At 40.7% G+C, this 21,605-nt stretch overlaps 1 long non-coding RNA gene across 2 annotated transcripts; it reads left to right on the plus strand.

Moving 5' to 3' along the window:
* The first annotated feature begins 3,133 nt into the window (after positions 1-3,133).
* LOC113842396 (uncharacterized) lies at positions 3,134-10,553 on the plus strand. Of its 2 annotated transcripts, none has more exons than XR_005267113.2 (2): positions 3,134-4,738; positions 6,785-10,553. It is a non-coding gene; the product is annotated as an uncharacterized lncRNA (long non-coding RNA). The 2 variants fall into 2 exon arrangements; XR_005267111.2 differs by lacking the exon at positions 6,785-10,553 and adding an exon at positions 4,891-4,954.
* The last annotated feature ends 11,052 nt before the right edge of the window (positions 10,554-21,605 follow it).

Genomic DNA, 21,605 nt, shown 5'->3' on the forward strand with positions numbered 1-21,605 from the left:
TAGTGATAGCAAAATGTAGTAAGCAGCTGTTTTAAGATGGATTTAATGAGTCCACGAGTGGTGTTATGAAAACAAGGGGATAATGACAGCAATAGATTAGATTTAGGGAGTCTGCAAATCTTACTTAGTCCCACAGTCCTCTTTTGCTCTACACTAATCAGGTGTATGCATCAGTGACTCGCTTCTATATTAGCCATTCAGGTGTACTGCCATCTCCCAGCAATTCTGGATCAGCTGCCAAATTTCTATAGATTTCAAAAGCTCTTAAAAAATATTTGAGTAATTTTATGTGGGCTACTAACCAAAGCAAGCCTCTGCCTCAAGTGAGAGCTTCAGTGGGTCTTACTCCTTCACCTGGTATGCATGGAATGCACAGGACACAGGACACTTACATGAAGAGCTGGGTATGGAAAATATTCTTATTTTTCCATAAAGGTTATTTATGTGCTCATTTGGGGAAGAATTTAGAGATGGTACTCTGTATCAGCCTAAAATAGTCCTAAAAGGACAACAGAAAAGAAAAGAAAAGAAAAGAAAAGAAAAGAAAAGAAAAGAAAAGAAAAGAAAAGAAAAGAAAAGAAAAGAAAAGAAAAGAAAAGAAAAGAAAAGAAAAGAAAAGAAAAGAAAAGAAAAGAAAAAAGCCACTCACCCAAACAATCAAAGAACATATACTTAGTAAGTCTTTTCAAATGGTGATTGTATACAGAAGTAAAATTTGAAATGTCTTACTACAGTTATCAGTTCTATTAAAGCAGAGCCTGCAAACCACAACTAAGCTGTCGCATTGTGCTGAATTCTCTAAACAGACAAGGAAGGGGAGAGTTCCTGTTAGCAGTACTAACATTATATTGACAAGACAAGAGTCAGAAATTTTATAGATGTGAAAATGAGGTCTGAAGAGGGCAAGTGGTTTCTCTCAGGTCACACAAAAAGCCTGTGGCTAAGCAGGACCTGACACACGTGTTTCCCAGAACTGTGCCTACAATTGTCAAGTAACTTCCTTTCTAGTTAGTCTGGGGATACCTGTCTGCATATAGGTCAGGTTACTCTTCACATTCTTTCAGGACAGAGCCAAATGGGTTTCTGCAAAAGGAAAACACAGGCACAATTGACAGGACAGTTCATTCTGTGGTCTGCTCCAGACAGCTGGTATAGATAGAAACTGCAGCTACAAACCACACCAAACCTGAGCACCCCTTTACAGCACCGTTTCAGCACACTTTGTGCTCTCAAGCATTCTGACAAATCCTCATGCTACATGCACAGCATGTAATTTATACTGCTGAATTCATCTAATAACAACATCAGCCCACTGAGCTACAATACAGCTCTTATGGTTGCAAGCATTTTGAATGGAAAGGGAACATATTTTAAAATATTGATTATATCTAGGGCTAACAGGCTGCCATGTAAGTTCGTGGGGAGGTGGAAAAGTATTCAGTGTGAACATTGCCAGCCTTTTCTTGAGCAGGTTAGCCTTGAGTACGGCTGTAAGCCATGCTACACCACTTGTTCTGGGAAAGGTGTATTTGGCAGCGTGGGTGACCAAGTGGAATACTGTGAAAAAGCAGGAGAAAAGCTTTTATTTCCACAAAATTGACTAAGACTGCATGCTAAAAATATTTTTGAGCCATTGCAGAAAGGTGAATTGAGAGGTAAGCTACCTCACCCCAACCTGGGTAAGCCACCAGCTTTAATAAAAGCAAGTCTTCACTGAGCATGACGTAGTCAGTTTGGATCCAAGACGATTCTGCACAAATGGAAATAAGATATGCTGAGTCAAAAGTAGAGTTAGCCTCCTAGGGCATGATGTGCTAATTCTACAATAGACCATAGCTCAAGCACTAAAGCAGGATTAACTCCTAATGCCCACTGATTAAAAAAGGGAAAAAGACCAGACCTTACATCGCACAAAAAAGTGACTGGATACCAGCCAGATGTTTGAGCAAGTGTCTACTTTCTCCAGTAATAATGTGCTGCCTCTAACTCTCTGGGAAACCTTCCCTAATGGCACTGCTGTTGCAAAACAAATACTTTGCTTATTCAGTCTTCCCAACTTAGTCACACCACACTCCCATGAACTCTGAGCCCCATTCCTTATCTTCAGACAGAATTCCCTGCAATGTTTGTAGCAGTTGAGGACTACTTCAAGAAGAATTTGTAAGCAGACCTCAGCAAGATTTGAGATTTATGGTTTGCATGTTACACTGTGCTTCTGCCCCAAACAGCACATGCGTAATCCTAGCCCAGAAGCTACACGAAATCTCATGACTGGAGATCAATGCTGTGGCAAATTCAGATAAATCTAAAATGCAAAAAATGAATATGATGTATGTCAACCATGTGAATCAAGTGGCTGGATGTCTATTTGCCTCTCCTTTACTTGAAGACTTTGAATCAGGTTGTCTTTCTTGAAGGTAAATGCCAGCCGAGAGTTAAGGCTTCCAAGAAGAGATTTTTGAGGAATCTTAGGCTGCACAGAATGGAAGACAAGTAATGATCATAGTTTTTTCTCAGCATAATATCTATTTAGTTATATAGTAACCCACCGGCTGTACAGAATCTTAAGAGACTCTGTCTACAAAAGTCTACATGAATGCAGATTTTCTCACTTAAATACTGTATGTAACAGTAATCTACAGAGCATTTGTGTGCAGGGTTATAGAAAAACTTGATCAAACACCATCCTTCTGACTACAATGCTGTGATTCATTTTTACCTGCTCAAAGATACTTTATTCCCTATCTCACTTAATAGAGAGCTACTTCTTGCCAACAGGCCATTTGGGCAGCCCAGGAAAGCCACGATATATGATTAGCACCTGTTATAATAGAAATCAGCTTTCTTCCCAGGAGAAGAGAGAGAGAAAAAGAGAAATTCATCGAGTGCTGGTAGAGCTGCCTCTAGGTTGAATGACTAACGTATGATGTAATGTACCTTGGCTCTCCCTTCCTGCCTGAGCGCTGTTCAGCCTGCTGCTTCAGTCTGCAAACAGTCAGAGCAGGCACCAAACTCGAGCTCATACCCAGGGAGAGGTTGTGGCTGAGGTCAGGGCAACGTTACAGGCTCTACTGCAGCGTCTCCTTGTTAATGATGGTAAATCAGTGGTGTTGATCAAAGCTGTGGAACAGCAACCAAGTCCAGATTATAATTCAGACAAGGTGAAACCCCATCTACTCCTTCCTGACTTTCCCATCCCAAGCAACTTGAAAATATTAGATACACAGCAAAAGTCAAAACTTCAGATGAAAATCCTGAAAGTCACTGTGTAAGGCAGGGGCCCCGTATCACCTTGGCCTTGGGCCTTCTGTAAGAGATCCCATGTTTATTCAAATGAATCTTCCAGCGGCCTGTGGCTAAAGCCAGAAGAATTCAGGGGGAGTTTTTCTAGTGCTTCCAGGAGGCCAAGAATTCGCACCTGAATAGCTAAGTGATCACTAAGTGCATTCCTTTAAAATTTGTTTAGCACTGGTTTGACAGCTTTCCATATGCTTCTTCCCTGTTAGGAAAGTTACATGTGAGCCACGTAAACCTATCTCGTAGCTTCTTTTAAAACTAGCTTTAGGGTTCAGCTGTCCATATGTCACACACAGTCTGCCTTGCTGCAGAACATGCTGCAGTGGGAGCTTTTATTACTTGCTATTACACAGCTGCCTGCTGGAACTAGAGGGAGTACAAAACAACCAAAGAGGCTAAAGACTAACCAAGTTTTGTTTATCATGGATTTGATCTACTGACATGCAGGTGAGAGGCTCCGTATATTAGTACTCATCCCTCATTACTCCTCTTTGAGGAAATGCTCTAGGAACCTATTTTTGTGTTTCTGAAATCATCTGGATGGACCCTGTGTGTATTGAATGCAAAGTAGTTAAGGGATTTGGCTGCAGAAAACCTTAATCACCTTGGTCTTTGGCAAAGTGAGCAGTGGTGAGAAGTCTAATCTACAGTTAATCTCTTCAGATAATAAAAATAACAGTACTGTCGGAAAATAGAAGCTCTGAATGGAACAAATAAACGAGAAGAAACCACTGAGTCCTGGGTAACAGAACCAAAACACAGGATGGATGAACTACAAATGAAAAAATGATCATCTTTTAGGCACGACACTTTTTGCAACAGGTGACCGACTAAAAGATAGAAGATATGCAGGTAATGCAACTCAAACACTCTATTTGAAGCCTTAGTTAATGAGGAATGATGAATAATGCATTGACTATTATAGAAGCGTTACATAAATCAACAGCACACACCTGCAATATTCTACTCACCTCCAAAAGAGACACAGAGGAGGTCTCAGAGTTAAGTAATGAATGTGACCAGGGGCAGAAGAAAGTTTCTGTACAGAGAGAGACTGAGGTTTTTGAGGTCAGAATGAAGATGCTTAAGAAAAATCAGAAAATGATCAAAAAACTGGATCCAATCAATTACTGAATATTGGTTCAGTATTTCAGAGGCTATGTAGATCTGTAGCATCAGCTTTGCGCACTGTTGACCTAATCCTTTTGCTGCCATGTATATGCAATGATTTTGAGGAATGTCAAAGCTGGGGGAAAACTGGCACAGATTAACATCAGACTGAAAAGGTATGATTCTGAAGAGGTAAAGTCCAGCTCACATCTCATAGAGGAGAAAAGAGAAACCTGGGCACTCACTGAGGGAGTTGCTGAGACCAGGAATTAATGTTTCACAAAATGAAAGAGGTAGAAGGAAGTAATTTTAATCAACATCAGTTTATTTAGTAAGTATTTGCTACTCAGACCTTTACAGCTTTCCTGAAGTAATTAATAGTGGCTATATGTGGATACAAAATACCATAATATCTAATATCATGTAGCAATTCTGTTTGGTGGTTTTTTTTTTGTTTGTTTGTTTGTTTTGAAATAAACATAGGTTACAGAAGACCAAATGAAATGTAACAAGTGGATGTGAGAATTAAATCGCTAAGTGAACTGCCTATGATTTCACAGTTATTTTGCAAGAATTCAAATAAGCTAAAGTTTAAGACATTGCAATAATTGCTGAAAAACAGCTAAGTCAAACTCTGTGCTCTTGCACCAGTTAAAGCTTATTGTTTTCCTGTGATAAAGGTAACACTGAATGGGAAATAAACCCAGATCCTGCAAAACTTACATCTTGTCACAGTTCTCATTTTGCAAACTTCATGAGCAAAAAAGAAAAGGAAGAACCACTGCAGGACACATTTTATGAAGGAAAATAAAGTCTCTTTTGGAACAGTTCACTCTCAGCAGTGGAACCAGTTCAACTGCAGTTCAAATGGGGATCCTTGTTATAATATAAAACAGTGATCTACTGCCCAAACACAGGTGAAAGGAACTGTCACATAGCACACTGCATCATTACCAGGGAGCCTGGGTAACCCTATCTATAGTTAAAGCCCTGAATATTGTGGCCCAATCTCTCTCATTTGTTACACATGCAAAATGGCTTTAAGGGACTTTAGGAGAGAGTTGGCCCAAAATAAGATAAAATGGATGACTTGACTGCTTTGCTTCCTTCTGCACAAACTAACTAACTAATTAAATTGCTCACTGCAAAGCAGTTGCCCTTCAAATGCCTACTCAGCTTAGGAGACCATACAGTAGTCTAATTCCTAGCCAGTGAAGTCAGGCTGTCACCACGGCAGCAGGGTGTAAATCTCCACTGTATGAAAAGGCCCAGGCTGATAAAGCAGATTGTTGTACATCTGTGTCTGCGTCTACACAAAGTAAGAAAGAACGGCTTAGGGAGGGGGCGAGGGAGAGCAAATAGCCCACCAAAACCTTTACCAGGGCGACCACGGGTGAGCTGCCAGTTAGATCGCATGAGCATGGCAGGCGGGCTGAAGGATGCTTCTGAGCACAGGGTGTGGGGTCACAGGAAGAGGAGGCAGACAGGATGGGAAGGGATAATCCAGTAAAGGAACATCACCCCGTGCCAGCTGATTCTGGCATCATACCGTGATGTTGTCCCTCAGGGGGAAAAAGCTCATTCCAGCCTGACCTCGGTCTAAACATTACAGTTATTGCACAGAGAAAAGCTCAGAAAAAGCCAGCGCTTTTGCTCCAGCCTGCACTCCAGACTTACAGGCTGGGGCCCATGAGCTGGCAGCATACACATCTATAAAGACGGGGAAAGTGACAGTCTCCTTTTAATCAGTTTAAGTCTGGCACCAGGTCAAGCTTTTCTTTATCCTTTTCCAATGAAACTGGAGTCTTTTCTTCTTTCTTTTCATTAAAATAAATGAATGTATGATTAATGATCCTGGAGCCTGATATCTCCCACGTATTCAGAGATTAGCTACAGCAGTGGCTACTGCCAAAACAGCACATGCTGATGTGTTGCAACCTTAATCTCCAGACTCTGCTCTAAGGGCAAGAAGCCCATTTCCATGGCCTCATCAGCCACTGGCCTCTTTGCTGCTGTGGAGGAACGAGCACAGTGGTGATCTTGTAAAGAGAGGCTCTTACCTGCTAGGAATCGAGCTGTGGCCCACCTGTTCATCCCAGTGAGGGTGCTGAGAGACAAAGCAGCAGCAACACACAGAATTACACAATGACAATGTAGCAAAACACAGGCAAAATTGAGATGAAAATTAACCGAGCAATTAAAACCCTTAATTTTACCATCTGGGCACACTGGTTCCCTTTGAGAATGGGCAGTTTCTACAGAGCTTAATTCTGTATTGGAGAGGGTGTTGAACTGAATCCAAGCAGAAAACCAGTTTGAACTGATATTTTTAATCTCAGACCACACAGAAACTTTTATTTTGATGATTTTTCTGCAGCTGAGCCAGAATGAGCAAACATTGATTCTTCTGCTTCAGAATAACAGATCAAAATTTGACATCGTCACCAGGGACCTTCCTGCATGGGAACAGCTTGTGTCTAATAGGGCCTGAACCTCACATCTTTTGCCATTCAAAAGCTTTCACATCTCTCCTAGGATGCTCTACATGCCCAGATGCTGCTTTGCGCTGCAGACCTTTACAGCAGGCTGTTCACCAGAGCAACTTTTTCACTTGCCTAAAGCGATACTCCTCACCAGAGAAATTGGCCAATTTTCTTTACTCCCCTATGCAAAATGACCTGGGAGGCTGCAGAGTCATCTCTGTATCTGCTATTCCCAGCCCAAGCTCCTGCATACACCCTTAGGTGCACATTAGATCAATGTTCATGCACTGTGGAGTCACAGGGTAATCAGGAAAGGCAAAGAAACCTCCAGTCCTTCACCACTGGTGCTCTTCGCTTTCCCTTCCCTGCAAAAATACTGTAACTCTCCACCTTTGTGCTGCTGGAGAAAAACTCCGGTTTGTCTTCTCAACAAGGCAGATATGGGGATGTACAGAGAAATGGTCATACGGTTGTGTTAGAAATGGGTATCACTGCAGCTCTAGCAGAGAAACAGGAGATCAACACGGTCTTGTCTTGAGACTCTGCATGTAATGGAATCCTCAATGGCACTGAAAGCTCCCAATAACATCAGTGCCAGATTACAGACTTCTCTGTGAACATCATACTTCTTTTTTTTAACCCATATTCTGTGTCATCCTTACCCTGAGGCCACACACCTTCCTGGGCTTCTCTTTGCCCATCTGCACAGACTTAACTTCAGCAGATGATGAGAAAGACACCAAAAACTAATGGAGTACGGTGGACCAGAGTAAACCACAGGATCACAGCCTTTAGCTGCCCCAAAACAGAATTATCATCGTCTTCCTTAATTGCACAGACCTGTGCAGTCTGTATTTGCTGCATGACCAGTGGGCCACCACTGTAAGGTCACCAGAAAGCCTAGAGTTTGACCTCTACATGAACAACAGATTATGTAAGTTTCTACAAACTGAAAGTCCTGGAAACAAAGCAATATATTGTATCTGAGACGGGTCTCCCAGTTAAGTACTTCTGGGTACTATTTCCTTCCTGTTCCCCTACGAAGACAGACAGGTTTTCTTTTAAGAAGTCTCCTCATCCTTGGTTCAACTTTGTTTTACAAAGAGAATTAAGCAGGAGCACAAAGCTGGAGATTGTGGGTAACTGGCAAGATCAAACTATGAGAGTTGTTTTAAAAGTTACTTGATACATAATGAATTGCAAATTCAGTAGAGTACCAGCTGGAAACAGCTAAGCCCTTTACCAGCATGAGATGGGAAAGAACAATGACGAAATGAGCGAACAATGCAGACCTGGAGAAAAAACTTCTGGCACAGCAGGGCAACATAAGCATGTTATATAGAGAACTGGTCCTTGGGTGAAGACACAGATCCTAAAGATGACCCCAGACAGAACCCCAGTTGAGGTACGTGGAGAAATACACAGGATGGCTGCGTGGTCTGAAGCCTGAGCTGTGAGCCAAAAGTCTCCGGTTTCCCTTTTTCCCAGTTGAGCTTGTCCCAATCCTTTTCTGACACACAAGCAACCATACCGAGGAAGTTACGATCTGCAGTCAAACCATGCCTGCCTCCCTCTGTCAGCTGGCCATGCCAGAGGCCACGGAGGACCTTGTCTCAAACTGCATGTTCTGGGAGCGTGCCCCCGGCACAACTGCCCTTCCACAGCCTGCAGCTGCTCAGCGTTTCTCTACTCCCCTCCAGCGTGCTCCCCTGTCCTGTACCGAACACCAACACACTCCCCAAGAAGGATGAGCGTTGGAAACTAAAGTATTCACCTTGGGGACTGAAAAGGAGATGAAGGTTCTTTAATACCTCAGCTACAGGCCTCTAGTTACAGATCTTTTTTGTGGTTATGGCCTAAAATCTCCCCCTACATTCTGATGCACCATTTTGCTCTAAAAATATTAGATGTTTACATCTATATTAGACCATGGAGAATTGAATGAGAATATGTAGTAGGAGTGATTTACTTATGCAATGAGTGTTCGAACACCATCCCCAAACAATTATTTTCTGTTTTGGTGGGGAGAACAGACTGAATTGTCTGTTTCAGAGTCAATAATGTTGCTAATGATGAGGGATTTAAAATATACTTCTTGGCAATATAGTTGTTCCATAAAACAGGAATGCTCTTGGATTCAGTTCTGTACTTCTTAAATTTATGATTTACCCTGGACAAAAATCTTTAAAAATTATAATATGGTGATAAATTATGAATATTGGGCCAAATGCTTCGCGTCTTAAGCATTTTTTCTCACAGTCTTCCTCTAGGCTCCATTAAGAAGAAGTTAATGTGTGTCTCAGAATTTGTTATTTCTTAATAAACAACACGCAGTGGTAGCAGACTTCAAAAAGACAGATTTACTATCATATGATATACTTCAGTTTCAGAAATAATTGACTTTGAAAGCAGACATGCTTGCACTGGATTACCTACTTTTCCTCTCTAGATCCTGGATGGCAACTTATACTTGCCATGTCTCCTTGAAACCTGAAATAAGCTGGATCCAATTTATACTTTTAAAGATCCTAGCTAACCTTGTCTGATTTATTCCTTATTCTTTCCATATATCTAGAAAAAAAGCTGAGTTTAAACAAAATTCAGTCCATCAGTTGAGAGGCAGAAGTACATAACTTCTAAGACAAGGACTAAGTGAATGCTACCCTCTACCTTTTTTGGGGGGCAGAGGAAGATGTTAGTAATTTTCCAGAATTATTTGATTCACTTTGCCCAGATATTGTGAATAATAATAATAACTTGATAAGAAGACTCCAATAAGACTCTTTTCCCCTCCTTCTTCTGACCCTCACTGCAGTAAAACTAGCTGTCCACTATGAAATAAATGCCTTCTGTGATCACCCCTGCAAAAGAAAGAGCATTGCTGATGAAACAAAATGTACAGGAATTGCTTGCTTTCTGTGTCTCCTTCATAAAGGCATTACTTTGGATCCTTTTTTCTCTTCTTAAAAAAAAAAAAAAAAAAAAAAAAAAAAGGAAAAATATACACTCCCTCGCTTCATGTTAAAAACAAACAAACAAACAAACAAACAAAAAAAAAAAAAACAAAAAAAAAAAACATTATACCAGAGAGAATTTCTCTGAAGAAATTAAAATTGAGAGCTAGTAGGTCAGAGCTTAACCACAGTTTGCAAGGAACTCAGCCACTTAAGGACTGGGGACAAGCTCATGAGGATCTCCAAGTCCATATCCCTGATGCATTTCTATAATCTCTGACATGGACAAATGCATTGCTGATATTAGGCCCCACATCAGCATTATCCTTCACAGATTTGGCTCATTCAGTTGAAGAATTTTTAGAGAGGTTTAGCTCTAAGTATTTCACTCAACATTGACATTCACAGTAAAGTTTTCATCCTTGGAGCTCTAATTTCTTCATGATTTCAAACCAAAATTATTTCAGTTTATTTCAATGCAAGTAGAGGCAATGAAACCTAAGGATGTGGCGATGTTTTCTCATATGACAAAACTAGCTTCACTTATTTTTTCCAATTGAAATATTTCAAACCACTGGAATGTATTGTAGTCTAGATCTTTTGTGCATTTGGGATTAAAAATAGCCAAGATACTTCATTTTTGAAATAGTCTTCTGTATCAGAGAGCTATTTTTTTCCTCCTAATAAAAGTTAATTAAAATCTGCTGGATACAGTTGGATTCATTTCATAATGCAGAACAGCACGTGAAGCACAGCTCGACCACACAAAAAAAAAAAAAACTCAGTTCCCTCTGTTCCTTTTTTTCTTTTTCCTCTTTCTTTTGGCCTGGTTTGCTTTAGCAAGGGAAATTTCATCATGTGAAATGTATAATCAGATAAATTCTGCACTCAGTCCTCCCCGCTTTTCCCCATCCAGCCATATTCATTTCAAAGGAGTGCCCCATTCCACAAGGATGTTCCTCACAAGCCAGCCAAACCTTCTGCTTTAGCACAATCAAACTAGAAAACTGGGTGACAAAGCCCAGAGCTGCACTCTGATCTCATACAATTTGTTGCTTTGAGATATTCAAGACAGCTGTCCTGTGCTTCCAAAACGTTGACTTGGCAGAGAAGGAGGAGACATTTCGTACCTCTGCCACCTCCCAATCTGATTTGCTCCCGCTGGCCGGATTTGCAGAAAGACTCCCAAAGCAGGGAGGTGCAGCCCAAAGTTCATTTGACCCGACCCTTGGCTGCTGTCAAAAGATGTCATGAAATATGTGTGACACCATTTGCAACCTTCAAGACCTACCCGCACACAGCAACAGATTTTACATGGTGCACTGACCAAACTCTCCACTGGTTTATGTAAAAGAGCATTTTTAAGTTTCAAATTCATCAAAGCATCAGCCTCACCTAACAGAGCCAAAATTGAGGGTCCCCAGTAGAGCACAGAGGAATGTGCGTGCATGACAAAGAAAATGTACATCTCATTTGCCAGCTATCAGCTATATTTTCACAGCTGAAGTATCACAATAGCCCAGCAACCAGTTTGTCAAGTACTCACGTAGTGACCTTCATTTTTTTACCCTTAGATCTTAAAGCAACTTACAGAGAAAAAGAAAAGTCTCTTTTAGAGATTAAGAACTTTTACAGAGTAGGAAACTGATGCATGTTGAGGTAATGTAAAGAAGGTGAACAACTTAGGTGGCCCTTGAGTGGCATGGGTCTGAGCAGCTGGCAAAGCTCTTGAAGAAGACTATTATTTTCTAATCGTTTTGGATCTACAAGGAAAACAGAAGAAAGCTTCTTCCCCCCACCCCAGTAGACCCATTTCAGGCCATTCTGTGCTTCCAGAAACAGAAGAAAAAAAAAAAAAGAGAGAGAGAGAGAAAGATCATCTGGTTCTTCATCAGTTGTGGAGTACATACTATACCAGTTACTGTCATTTCCTAACTCTTCAAAGGATTTAGTACTGTCTTATTCACCCTGTCCAAAACAGAACAATGAGGCCTGTAGAGACTTACATTATTCAACTACATAGTAGAGTTTCCTCAATAAAAAACATCTGGTACTGCACAAAACACCAGCAAAGCTACACACGAGCATGATGTTTGCAGTCCTGGGGTCTCAGAAGAGCCATATTGCTTTATTTAAGCAGAGTGCAAACCAGCATGAGCCATGAGATGAGAAAAGAGGGTAATTAAGGCATGGCTCTCTGCAACCTTCTCCATCTCCGTTGCTGAAGTTTAATTCCAGTGTAAACAGTTGCACAGATTTAATTAGAAAATGGCAGAGCATTACTGCTAGAGAGAGGCAGGTGACATAAAGCATTTCAAGATGCCTTGGACAGATGACAGTCAAAAACCTCTGTTCTGCATAAACACCATAAATACATTTCATGTGGAGCCAGGCTGAACATTTTAATTAATTAAATACTGTGATATAGATACTACGTTGTTTGTCCCAACCTTAAAAAAAAGCTACTAACAAGATCTGATCAGACCCCACTAATCTTATGAACATCTACTGGCGAGTTACCTGACCAAAAGTGAAAATAAGGGTTGTCGTCTCTTACCACTTGTTCTAAGAATATCTTCAGTCAGTTACATTTCTACAAGAACACAGGCTTTTAATAATCTATTTGTTCATGTCCTCAAGTGTGGTAAATGTATTGGTTAGCTAAGAGACCCTAAACTAAAAGAGAGTTTGGGTAACCCAACCGACCCTGGTTTTCTTATCTATACCTCCTTCACAAATGCATTTTCATATTCCAGCTTTAAAATAACTTCAAGTTTATTGGGGAAAAAAATAAAAAAATAAAAGTGAATGCTCCATATAGCTGAAGAATTTTAGCAGAGTGAGACCTGAAGCATGGTAGGCTGGGAACAGTTATCGAAGCCCTGGAAAGAAACATCATCTTTAATGGAAGATTAACGAAGGCCAAGCCAACTCATCTAGAACATGAAGATCAAAAATATATGGCAACTTTGGGCAAACAGTTATGTCATTAAGCAGCCAGGTGAGATGCCAAGGTTCATTCCCAGGCCGTGAGATAAATGGCCACAAGATTCAAGTGGTCAGGAGATAAATAAATCCAAATGAAACCTGAAGGTCACTTATTCTTGTCTGTGCAGTAGGAGAATTAATGCAAGGAAAGAATGTTAAAAGAGTATTTTGTATGTGTAGCCACTCAGCCACTAATTATGGGTGAGGTTATTGCTTCCAAAAACAGTTAGTTACAGTGCCCTGCTGTGACTGGCAAAGGAGAGAACTTGTTCTGCAGATGTAGTGCCTACAGCTGGGTATCATGATGTCAACACTTAGGGTTCCTCTCAACAGAAAGCCAGCTTTCTGGGCATGAGAGATACTTCAATTCTCTTTTCAGAAACTTTAAACAATCATCCTCACTGTTGTGCCTGGATTCTGACCTGGGTGGCTGCACTGAACTTTCTGTGGCTAGCCTGGCCTTGGTCTCTGTTCATCCAAAGCACCACAATTTGGGACTCAAATAAAGTGGTTCAGTTTATTCTTACCTCTGCTATGACAGGCAGGTTTGGTGTTGCAAAACCTCATCAGTTTCGGTTTTGTTCTGTTAGTTCAGATATGGAATTATTCATACCAGTGTTCCTTTATAACTAAACCTCAGCAGCTGGATGGATAAGATGGCAAATTCCAATTTTAGGTAACTTCTGTTTACAAAACATGTATGACCCTTGCAATGACCTTAGACGAAACTAAATTTGACTGCTGAAGTGGTAGATCTTGTCTTAGTATGACTTTGAGGACCTCACACTGCTGATGTTCTGAAATGGAAGCTATAGTCTTTGCTCTTTAAATTTACCTTCTTGGGCTATTCAAACAGCAGAGTGTATAATGACTAGTTTCTCTTCTTTGCTTGTATCAAAAATGCTTTAGTGATATATTCTTTGCAATTTGCTGCCATGTAGAGAATTCTCTTGAAGTCTTGTCTCTCAGAGTAAGACCATTCTTGCAAGAAACCCATGAAGATTCAACCATCCAGTAAAAAGCAGATGCTTTTATGATAGCAAAGGCAGAAGGTGGGGGGTCAGAATCTTTCTGAGGTAGAAGTTCAGTGTAGTCAGCAGAATTATACCACAAAGCTGCCCCCTCTTTAGAAAAGTTGCTTCATTCAGTAAGATGTTTCCCAGCACATCCAGTGGAAAAGTTGTTTTTAACCAGTGGAGAAGCTTTCTTTCTTGTGGCAGGCCCTTGGGACTTTGGTCAGCCAGATTCACAAACAAAACTACCCTACGGTTAGATGATATAAATACCAAGCTTTAAAGAAAGAAAAGCAGTGATGAGCTGAATGCTCAGGGCTTGGCTTTTCCATAAATATTCACCTATGTACAATGAAGATATTTCTAATACAAAGAAGACCAATTTCACCAAGTATGTTTAGGATCTAGCAAATCACTAGACCAAATGTTTTCACGAATTGTTCCCTGGCAAGCTTTTGCTTTTGGCATTCTCTCTGGTTATTAAAAAATATATCACCTTCTTAGAGATAACTTCCCTACCTCCTGACAGATTCTTTCCCAACACTGTTGACTCTAGGTACCACAGAAACGCCCACACATACTCAGCTATGTTTAGCATGTATAGACAGGTTTTGATCTGTAGGGCTCAACGGGCTCACCAAAGGAAGGAAGAAACAGACTTTTATCATCCATGGGGAAGATTCTTATCACACAGATTTTCTGATCAAGTAAAGGGCTTTTTCTGCAGCCAGCTAATATCTTCTCTGCTGAGCAGCACTGCTCATGACAGCAGGCTGTTTGCGTAGCAAGGCACTGCTTAATGTGAGTAAGGGCACTGCAGTCTAGCCAAGTGCAACTTGCCTAAGCTGATGCAAATTGGTAGGAGAGCCAAGTAGATGGATTCTTGAGATAAGCAGCAAAAATGCACAGAGCCAAAGAAATACTTTAAAAAGAGGAGTTTGTGGATATGCAAGTGGCTGTTGAACTAAGAGAGCAGTTAAATACAAAGAACAGATTGGATACTGGTGCCCAATGCAGGGGGAATGACACCCACCTCTCCCACTGTAACAATGAAATTGAACAGACTACAGTGAATATGAAAGGTAAAAGCTTGAAAATTGCTAAAATGAAATTATTTCTTTACCTCTTTACTGCTTTTATCTCTCTGCCGAGCCAGATTTGATGAAATCTTTGTACGTAGTTAAATTCCTGTCGAAGGAGGAGTTAGGAACACAGATAAACACATTTTTAGCATAATTTATTTACTTGCAGAGGTCCTGTTTCATTAGGCACAGGAACAGTGAAAACTACCAGTATGTTTCTTCCAATAGAAACATCTTCTTAACGCCTCACTTGTTCCCACAGGTAAACAGCACTCTCTTGGTCTCAATCTCTCTTTAACATATCTGTTTATTATACCATTTCCTCCTCACCAGCAGCATCAGGTTTTTCCCAGCACTAAGAAAAACAAATGGGACAAATCCCTTTCTTTAAGCCCACCTTGCTTCAGTGACTGACCTGGCCAAATTACAGCTAAGCTGGTACCAGAAAAAAGCTTGGGTCATGATACAGAATTGTTCACAGCTGGCTTCCTTTGACAAGAAGCCTAATCATCTCTATAAAGCCCATGTGTTCTGGTTTGCAATCTCCTCCCCTTACTTTTTCTTCTATAGGGACAGCAAAAATTACTACTCTATCTTCCCAGACTTGATATTTTTATCCATCCTCCAAGAAGACGTTGCCATACAACATCATCCAAACAGTACAAAGAGAACTGTAAGAAGTACTGTGTAATGCAAAGCACAGAACTGCCTAACACGCTGTATCTCTTGGATGTTATTTCTCACCAACTTGGGCCAACATTTTTTTTCTTGGAGTATTTGGAAAGAAGCTGTCATTCACAACATTAGTCACTGTAAGATACAGAGGGATTCTAGAAGATAAGCTGTGGTGGTGGAATGATACTGGTTTAGCCTCCTTTATCAAAGCAGACTGACAAAGCAATGTGTGTTGGATAGTCTGGTTCTCAGACAGTCTGGTGCTCACTTCCCATTCAGCAGCCTTCATTTCCAGATGTTCACGAAGGGCCTTCTTCAGATGAAGTGCAATGTTCCCTGTGTATGACAGCCACTAACTCACTATGGTGAGAAGCTAGAATAAAGGGGGACCACACTGTGAGCTAACGCAGGAGCTGCACAGGGGGTGCTGGGTTAACAACATGGAGTGGAGGAGTTAGATCAGGCTGCAGAGCAGGCAGGTGGAAGATGAGCCTGCTGGAGTTAAAATGCGCCTGGCTGCTCTATGGGCACAGGTAGAACTCAGTGCATACCAACTTCACTGAAGGGAAAATACCGTGCTAGCAATGGTCCCACAACTTCATCTGTGAGACGGGCAGGATTAACACATTAGTACTTTGCAGTGGGGCTACCAGAATTAATGTGTTAATGTTTGGAAGTGCTCAGCAGCTGCAGGAGTTGTCTCTTCTCTGTAACTTCAAAATAGCACACAGTTTAGTGCCCTGTAGACTGAGTACCTAGCCAGTGCCAAATGCTGCAGGGCACAAGGGGCTGGTGCTAGACAAGGAGGGCTTTTTTCTTGCATAGTAATTTCTTTAGATCAGTCTTTTTCTTAGCCGTGTCAGCAGAGTTTAGCCCAGTGATATATTTGGAGTTGAAAGGTTGTGGCTTTTGTCTCCATTGTCTCTGTTCTGGCACATAGGGATTATGCATTTCACTCACTGACAGTACGTGTATTCATTGGCATTGTCTGCTGTTGACCATGGGAATCAACCTGATTTCTTTATGCTCTAATTTGGAATTTTTGAAACAGGGACGAGGAAAGGAAGTTGACTGTCACTAAACATTTTTAACATCATTTCTCCTCACCCCACCCCGTCCCAAATAAGGAGAGGAAAATTTATACTTTGCCTAGGTCCTCAAACACAGCTTTGATTTTGCTCCGATGTTATGAAGGAACTTCATCATAACAGAAGTAGAATTAGTTTACATACTTTCATTATTTTTTTCTAAGGCATTGAAAATATTAACACTGGCTCTGCCTGACCAGCATTTAATGTCAGCATCTCATCGTTTCAGCCAAGTGCAACGCTGACTTTGAAAAGTCTGCAGTCTAAAAAGTGGCTCAGTGAAAGTGATGTTGGGATACTTTATGTTCGCTCCTCTTTATCCCTCACAGAATGGGTAGGGGTAGAGGCAAACAGCTGATTCTTTATATTTTTGTCTGTCAGTGTGCTGATCTTAAAAACATCAGGCATTCCACCAGAAATAAACCTGGAGAGGTCAGCTGACAGCCTGATGAAGAAAGCAAAAGTGTTGTCATCTGCCTGCAGCAGGAACAACAGGTTGTCACTAGAAGAAAAAGCTTTTCAGAAGCCCAGTTTTCTCCTCATCAAGCCAAAATTTGCCCACAAAGAAAACCCTCAAATTCTGTCAGTCCCCAGTTAAGTAACATTTAAAAGAATACCCTTTAATCAGCTTTAAAAGTGCTGCCTTTCACTTTTACTTAATATCCTCCTCTTTGAAGAGAGGAAACCAGGACAAGCAGCCTTCATGTTGTGTGCTACTTGTTACTTTATGCAAAGTACTTCCATACCTGCGTTAGGGCTTTATTTGATTCCAAAGTTTTACGGAAAATGAAAGAGCAACACACAAAACTTCAGATGAAAGGATTGCCCAGTCACCACTAAATAAACTAAGAAGTAATGGAAAGATACAGGACCTTTTCTATTTATTTATTTAAACTCCCCTCAACACACCAGCAGAAAGCACATCAGGCACAATCATCCTCAGCATAAGGGGGGTCAGATAGAGGTTTTTATTTCACCAGTTGCCAAAACGGGTGCAACTAGCAAGTATTTGAAGATCACCCTCAAAGATCATGGCTGTTGCTTCCTTTTCTGAGTAAAGTAGCAGAGAAAAAGGAAGTAAAACAGGAATGAAAATATTTGGTGGGATGCCTCCTGAAATAACCTATTTAGCAAAAAGGGCACTGTTAAATATTTTTAAACTAGCACCAGCTAATTAAACAATTAAAGGTTGCAGAACTTGCCCTGAATATAGGGTCAGGTGCTGAAAGACTCTTTTGTAAACAGAGTAAACTGATGTGGCTAGATGAAAAACAAATTATATGTATGATCACAAGCCCTCAAAAACCAGTCCCACGTAAAGGACTTTTAGAAAAGAAAAAAAAAAGCAACAAACAGTGAACCATTCAGTTTTCAAATCAACCAGGAACAAATTCTTCTCTTACTTTTGCACACTTTTTTTCCCTGCCAATAGCAACAAGGTGAAAACGAAAGGGCTCTCTAAAACAGTTGTTTCAGATTTGCATAGTGCAGACCTACAGCCCTAGGTGAGATCAAAAGCATGAGCTCACACGATACTTCCTCCTCAAGGTGGCTGGAAAACAGAATGAGAAAATCCCAGACCAAGTTACACAACTCAAGAAGGGTAACTATGGTCTTTTTAAATGACATTCAGCAACAGCCTGTTTTGTCCCTCAGTTTGGATGCTACAGAGAAGAGAACAAGAAGTCAACAACCACCTGAACTCCTAAAAGAGCAAATGCAATTATCCATGCCCTGCTCAAACTGAGGACTTTGGAGTCAGATGACAGGAAACGTTCAGCAAATGCAAGTGTCTGGTTAGGATAACTGGCCACTCTGCCGGAAAGAATGGAAAATCAAAACAAAGCAGCTGTATTAAAAGGGCTCACCTACACACACGGGTGACAATTGCAGGTTTCTTACCACCCCGTAGCAGCAGAACTTCAGACTGTATTGGCAGTGGCTTTTCTTGTTCCATGAACAATCTAAAAATATTTCCTGATTGAAATAATTTGTCAAGGGACCGAGCACTTCTCACCCACTGAAATTAAAACATTTCCTATTTGAATCACCCAAACATTTAATTGATACCTGTTAAGTACATCAAAAAGATTTTGAGAGTTCAGATAAAAAAAAAAAAAAAAGGTATTTAGCTTACCTTTTCAAAGACAAGTTCTTTTGCATTTGAAAAACATATTTTGTAGCCTTAAAACTTTTTTTTCCCCCTGTATTGTGAATCAAGAACACTTGAAACTGACTCTTTCAAAGTTCTTATGAGAACTTGGTTTCCCAGCAAAAACTAAACATTTAAATGAGGCCTGCTCTATAGGAACAATTGCCTCCCATCACTATCACCCACACCACCCCTTTTAACATGACCAGCCTCAGAAAAAAGGATATTTTCCTTTCAATTTATGCAAGACCCTACGGAAATAAAGGGTTCTTGTACCTGCTGTTGCTAAAGCAGTACAGCCCTGCATACCTCTGATTTGGTTATCTAAGCATGTTCTGTACTTTCTAGGACTGTAACTAAGCCAGGAGCAAGGTAGGCACAGTCCCTCCTTCAATACAGCTCACTGAACAGAGTTCATTCTGCAGGGTCTTTTGTGCCGGCCCTTGAAATCCCGTCCCCTCTGCCCAAGTGCTAATGATCCCATGGTGTTTTGCAGAGTTATTGGGGTTGTCCTTAAACAAAATCCCACTTCATTTTCCCTTTTCGGGCAGAAAGCCCAGAGCTAATTGGATGCATTCTCTCTCTTCTTCAGTGGCTAAATGCAATGCTGATGTGTGCATATAATGTGGGAATCACGTTAATCATAGGCGCACAGATTTCAAAGCCAAGAGTGCTGGTTGTGATGACCTAGTCTGATCCACAGCGTAACACCAGGCAGAGAAATTCTGCCAGTGATTCCTGCCTCAAGCCCATGATTTTGCACCTCAGTTCCCATCTGTATAAGCCTAGCTGCAGCTTCCAGACACTGGGTTTGTTATGCCTCTCCCTGCCCCACAAAAGAGATCTTTGTTCCCAGAAACCCTCTACCACACTAAAGTCTTGTGGGCTCTGACCAAGTCACCTCTTCACCTTCTCTTTGCTAAAATGAATAGATTAAGCCTCTTATATCTCTATCTCCAAGGTAAGGTTTCCAGGCTTTGGATTTTTAAGTGAAAAGACCTCATAGACCTACGCTCTTTGTATCTCCCCAAAATCTCAAAGATATGAGGCTCTTGCACTCTGGGCTCTCCAAAGGCTGCTCAGTAAATCATTCAGAAGTTAGCCATTCAGCCCTCCAGTTGGATCCACAGCCTCCGCTCTGAACCCAAGCACTTGTGCTGTGTTTTTAGTTCTCTCGTCACCTCGTATTTCTCAATTTATGCAGCAGAATAGCCCTCTGCCCAAAGTTTTAAACGGATCTGAGCAGCCACACGTAAGTAGGGTCATGGGTCCACGTTCAGAAGACAGACGTGGAAATTTCACTTACATCCTTAAAAGAGGACTTAAAAGAGGTAATCAGTAAGGAGGATTTAAGCAATTAGGTGGGATAACACATGAAGTCTTGGCTGTTCTGTTTGGGACTTGGCTTGTTATTTTGGTCTGTTATTGCTGACTTGGTCCTTTAAAAAGAAAACTTGGCTGGAAGAGCTGCTCACAGTGCTTCCTGTTACCCTGCTTGACCTGCCATATGTGTGTGTGCATCAAATGCCAGCTTACCAAATGCGCTGTTCCAGTAATTACTAGCAAAAACCCATGTAATCCATGTCAAACTAGCCCTAATTTTCATGGCAAGATTCCCAGGCTTTGCAGTGATCTGGTGCACCAGCAAGATCTCAAGCACTTCGTATACATTGAGGCATGGAAACATTGTCAGAGGGTTCATCAAGAAATTAACAAATAGTTAATGCTGAATCCCCTTCGCCTTAGTCTCTTAGTTTCTGCCTCAGATCGATATATATACACACAACTTCGGTCTTCATAATTCTTGCACATAATTGCATTGTGAAAATCAGATTTTAAGAGAGCAAGAGTGTTGGAGAGTTTAACAGAGATGCTTAAGGGCTACCTAATTCTTTTAAGATGTCTAAGATACTAAACGATCCATAGGAGATGCATATCATAGTGAAAGTGCCAACAAAATATTTATCTAAATAGCTCTAGTCAAGCTGGTGAGAATTGAAAGCTCACTTTGGAGAATAAATTTCAAAGATTTGCTTTCCAATGTCTTTTGTCAATTTCCATGATTTCCTATACTTTAATAAATCAAAAGGGCATCAAAATAAGTGTAAAACCCCTTTGCAATACACAGGTATTTTTACCTGCTTTTACTTACCATGTTTGTATTTTTAAAAACTTGAAGAAGGAAGGAGAGGAACTTGGCAAATAGAGCAAGCAAAACAGCATCAGCTTTTTTCACTACAATTTTTCAAACATTTTTCAACAAAACAAGTTTGTAAAAATACTGCATGTTTTTCATTTTATCTGAAAATGCATCAAGTACAAATACAGAAGATCATACATCTTGAAGCTGTTATTTTAGGCAATCTGCAGACTCAAAAAAAAAAAGTAATGTTATTTTCACAGACAGTAGACTAGCCTTTTTTTTTTTTTCTTTTCTATATATGCAGGGATTCTTGACCTGATTCTTGATTTGGTGGTAAGATATGGAATATATCTTTGGCATGCATTTGGCATTATTATTTACTCTAAGTGTAACAATACTTTTTTCTCACAAAAGTCTGAGACAATCTATCTGTTGCCTGCCACCTTCCTGAGTGTGAGGTAATGCTTACATCCACTGCTCAAGAAGAAACCTAGGAACCAGAGAGCTACTTGTTCAGCTTTTTCAGCACAGTCAAGCCAGTGTTTTCATTTTCAGCATGCTTTTCATTAAACATCACTGAAGCCTTTTTACTAAATCTGTTCTTGTGATTTTTGCTGTTG

Source organism: Anas platyrhynchos, chromosome 1 (assembly GCF_047663525.1).
Source record: "Anas platyrhynchos isolate ZD024472 breed Pekin duck chromosome 1, IASCAAS_PekinDuck_T2T, whole genome shotgun sequence".
Lineage (NCBI taxonomy): Eukaryota > Metazoa > Chordata > Aves > Anseriformes > Anatidae > Anas > Anas platyrhynchos.